The sequence below is a fragment of the Capsicum annuum genome, chromosome 8, assembly GCF_002878395.1.
Source record: "Capsicum annuum cultivar UCD-10X-F1 chromosome 8, UCD10Xv1.1, whole genome shotgun sequence".
Lineage (NCBI taxonomy): Eukaryota > Viridiplantae > Streptophyta > Magnoliopsida > Solanales > Solanaceae > Capsicum > Capsicum annuum.
In genome coordinates, this window is record NC_061118.1 from 990,821 (window position 1) to 995,417 (window position 4,597).

Here is a 4,597-nt window from a genome sequence, read left to right on the forward strand (position 1 = left end):
CATAATCTTTTAATGTATTTTATTAATATATTTTTATTAAACATTTTAATAACCTTTTAATTTTATTATTTAAACACCCAATGTGGTCCGTTTAATTTTTCGTGGCCATTTGGGTGGGCAAACGGGGGAAACGGCGCAAATGGGGCATTTTCAGGCCAAATTGGTGTGCTATAGCCTACGGTTTTGGGGGTGGGCTGGGGGTCCGGGTGTGTTGTGGGTCGAAGATCGACCGGGGCGTGCCAAGGAGGTTGGGGATAGTCGCAGCGTGGTTCGTTTATTTTTTTGTGGCTATTTGGATGGACAAACGGACTAAACGGCGCGAATGGGGCATTTTTGGGCCAAATTTGTTATAGCCCACGGTTTTGCGGGTGGGCTCGGGTTCGGGTATGTTGTGGGCCAAATAATTGACCGGGGTGTGCCAGGGAGGTTGGGGATCGTTCCAGTGGTTCGTTTATTTTTTTATGGCCATTTGGGTGGACAAACGGGTGAAACGGTGCGAACCGGGCATTTTCGGGCCAAATCGGTGTGCTGTAGCCCACGGTTTCGGGGGTGGGCTTGCGTTTCGGGCGTGCTGTGGGACGAAAATTGATTGGGGTTTGCCAGGGAGGTTGGGGACCGTCCCAGTGTGGTCCGTTTAATTTTTCGTGGCCATTTGGGTGGACAAATGAGTAAAACGGTGTGAACGGGGCATTTTCAGGTCAAATCGGTGTGCTATAGAACACGATTTCGGAGGTGGGCCCGGGGTTCGAGCGTGTTGTTGGCCAAAAAATTGATCGGGGCGTGCCAGGGAGGTTGGGGATCGTCCCAGTGTGGTTCGTTTAATTTTTTGTGGCCATTTGGGTGGACAAATGGGAGAAAGGCGCGAATGGGGCATTTTCGGGCCAAATCGGTGTGCCATAGCCCACTGTTTTGTGGGTGGGCTTGGGGTCCGAGCATGCTGTGGGCCGAAAATCGATCGGGGCGTGCCAGGGAGGTTGGGGATCGTCCCAGTATAGTTCGTTTAATTTTTCGTAGCCATTTGAATGGACAAACAGGCAAAACAGCACAAACAGGGTATTTTCGGGCCAAATTGGTGTGCTATAGCCCGCGGTTTTTGGGGTAGGTGCGGGGTCTGGCTGTGCTGTGGGCCAAAAATCAACTGGGGCGTGCCAGGGAGGTTGGGAATCGTCCTAGTATGGTCCGTTTAATTTTTCGTGGCCATTTGGGTGGACAAACGAACGAAATGGCGCGAATGGAGCATTTTTGGGCCAAATTCGGGTGCTATAGCCCACGGTTTCGGGGGTGGATCCGGGGTCTGGGCGTGCTGTGGGACGAAAATCGTTCGGGGCGTTCCAGGGAGGTTGGGGATCGTCTCGGTGTGGTTTGTTTAATTTTTCGTGGCCATTTGGGTGGACAAACAGGCAAAACGACATGAACGGGGCATTTTTGGACCAAATTGGTGTGCTATAACCCACGATTTTGGGGGTGGGCCCAGGGTCCGGGCGTGCTGTGGGACAAAAATCGACTGGGGCATTCCAGGGAGGTTGGGGATCATCCCAGTATGGTCCGTTTAATTTTTCACGGCCATTTGGGTGGACAAACGGGCGAAACGGCACGAACGAGGCATTTTCGGGCCAAATCGGTGTGCTATAGCCCACGGCTTCGAGGGTGGGCCAAACGTCCGGGCGTGCTGTGGGAAAAAAATTGATCGAGGCGTGCCAGGGAGGTTGGGGATCGTCCTAGTATGGTCCGTTTAATTTTTCGTGGCCATTTGGGTGAACAAACGGGCTAAACGACGCGAACGGGGCATTTTTGAGCCAAATTGGTGTGCTATAGCCAACGGTTTAGGGGGTGGGCTCGGGGTCCGAGCGTGCTGTGGGACAAAAATCGATCGGGGCATGCCAAGGAGGTTGGAGATCGTCCCAGTATGGCCCGTTTATTTTTTTCATGGCCATTTGGGTGAACAAACAGGCGAAACGGCACAGACTGGGCGTTTTCAAACCAAATCGGTGTGCTATAGCCCATGGTTTCGGGGGTGGGCCCGGGGTCCAGTCGCGCTGTGGGCCAAAAATCGACTAGAGCATGCCGGAGGTTGGGGATCGTCCCAGTGTGGTCCGTTTAATTTTTCGTGGTCATTTGGGTGGTCAAGCGAGTGAAACGGTGCGAACGAGGAATTTTCGGGCCAAATCAGTGTGCTATAGCCCACGGTTTCGAGGGTGGGCCGGGGTCCGGGCGTGCTGTGGGCCAAAAATAGATCGGGGCGTTCCAGGGAGGTTGGTGTCGTCCCCGTGTGGTTCATTTGATTTTTTGTGGCCATTTGGGTGGACAAACGAGCGAAACGGCACGAACAGGGCATTTTCGAGCCAAATCGGAGTGCTATAGCGCACATTTTTGGGGGTGGGCCCGAGGTCCGGCGTGCTGTGGGCCAAAATCTATCGGGGCATGCCAGGGAGGTTGGGGATCGTCCCAGTGTGGTCCGTTTAATTTTTCATGGCCAATTGGTTTGACAAACGGGAGAAACGACGCGAATGGAGCATTTTTGAATAAATCGTTGTGCTATAGCCCACGATTTTAGGGGTGGACCTGGGCGTGCTGTGGGCCAAAAATCGACCGGGGCGTGCCAGGGAGGTTGGGGATCATCCCAGTGTGGTCCGTTTAATTTTTCTTGGCCATGTGGGTGGACAAACGGGCGAAATGGTGTGAACGGGGCATTTTCGGGCCAAATTGGTGTGCTAAAGCCCACAGTTTTGGGGGTGGTCCTGGGGTCCGAGCGTGATGTGGGCCGAAAGTCGACTCGGGCGTGCTAGATAGGTTGGGGGTCGTCCTAGTAGTGTTCGTTTAATTTTTCGTGGTCATTTGGGTAGACAAACGAGCGTAACGGCGCAAACGGGGCCTTTTCGGGTCAAATCGGAGTGCTATTGCCCACAGTTTGGGGGTGGGCCTGAGGTCCGGGCGTGCTGTGGGCCAAAAATTGATCGGGGCTTGCCAGCGAGTTTGGGATCATCCCAGTATGGTGCGTTTAATTTTTTATCGACATTTGGGAGGATAAACGGGCAAAACGGCGCGAACGGGGCATTTATGGCCAAATTGGTGTGCTATAGCCCACGGTTTTGGGGGTAGGCCCGAGGTTCGGGCGTGCTGTGGGCAGAAAATCGATCAGGGCGTCCCAAGGAGGTTGGGGATCGTCCCAATATGGCCTGTTTAATTATTCGTGGCCATTTGGATGGACAAACGGGCGCAACGGCGCGAACGAGGCAATTTTAGGCCAAATCGGTGTGCTATAACCCACAGTTTTGGGGTGGGCCCGGCGTTCGTGCGTGTTGTGGATCGAAAATCGACTGGGGCATGCCAGGGAGGTTAGGTGCGTTTAATTTTATGTGGCCATTTGGGTGGACAAACAGGCGAAACGGTGCGAACGGGGCATTTTCGGGCCAAATCGGTGTGTTGTATCCAACGGTTTTGGGGGTGGTGCTGGGGTTCGGGTATGCTGTGGATCGAAAATCGATCGGGGCATGCCAGGGAGGTTGGCGATAGTCCTAGTATGGTCCGTTTAATTTTTCGTGGCCATTTGGGTGGAAAAATGGGAGAAATGGCGCGAACGGGGCGTTTCGGGCCAAATCGGTATGCTATAGCCCACAATTTTGGGGATGGACCCAGGGTTCGGGCGTCCTGTAGGCCAAAAATCGACCGGGGCATGACAGGGAGGTAGGGGATCGTCACAGTATGGTCCGTTAAATTTTTCGTGGCCATTTGGGTGGACAAACGGGTGAAACGGCGTGAATGGGGCTTTTTTAGGCTAAATCGGTGTACTATAGCCCACGATTTCGGGGGTGGGCCCGGTGTCCGGGTGTGCTGTGAGCCGAAAATCGATCGAGGCGTGCCAAGGAGGTTGGGGATCATCCCAGTGTGGACTGTTTAAATTTTCGTGATCATTTGGGTGGACAAATGGTTGGAAAAATGTGAATGGGACGTTTTCGGGCCAAATCAGTGTGCTATAGCCCACGGTTTTGGGGGTGGGATCGGGGTCCAGGTGTGTTGTGGGGCGAAAATTGATCGGGGCATGCCAGGGAGATTAGGGATCATCTTAGTGTGGTCTGTTTAATTTTTCGTGGCTATTTGGTTGGACAAACGGGCGAAACGACACAAATGGAGCATTTTCGGGCCAAATCGGTTTGCGATATCCCATGGTTTGGAGGGTGGGCTCGGGGTTCTGGGCGTGCTATTGGCCAAAAATCGACCGGGGCGTGCTAGGGAGGTTGGGGATCGTTCAGTGTGGTCCGTTTAATTTTTCGTGGCTATTTGGGTGGACAAACGGGCAAAACGACGCGAACAGGGTATTTTTGGGCCAAATCAGTGTGCAATAGCCCACGTTTTCGGGGTTGAGCCCGGGGTTCGGGTGTGCTGTGGGCCAAAAATCTATCGGGGCATGTCAGGGAGGTTAGGGATCGTCCCAGTGTGATCTGTTTAATTTTTTGTGGCCATTTAGGTGGACAAACGGATGAAACGACGTGAACGAGGCATTTTCGAAATAAATCAATGTGCTATAGCTCACGATTTCGAGTGTGGACCCGACGTTCAAACATTTTGTCGACCGAAAATCGATTGAGGCTTGCCAGGG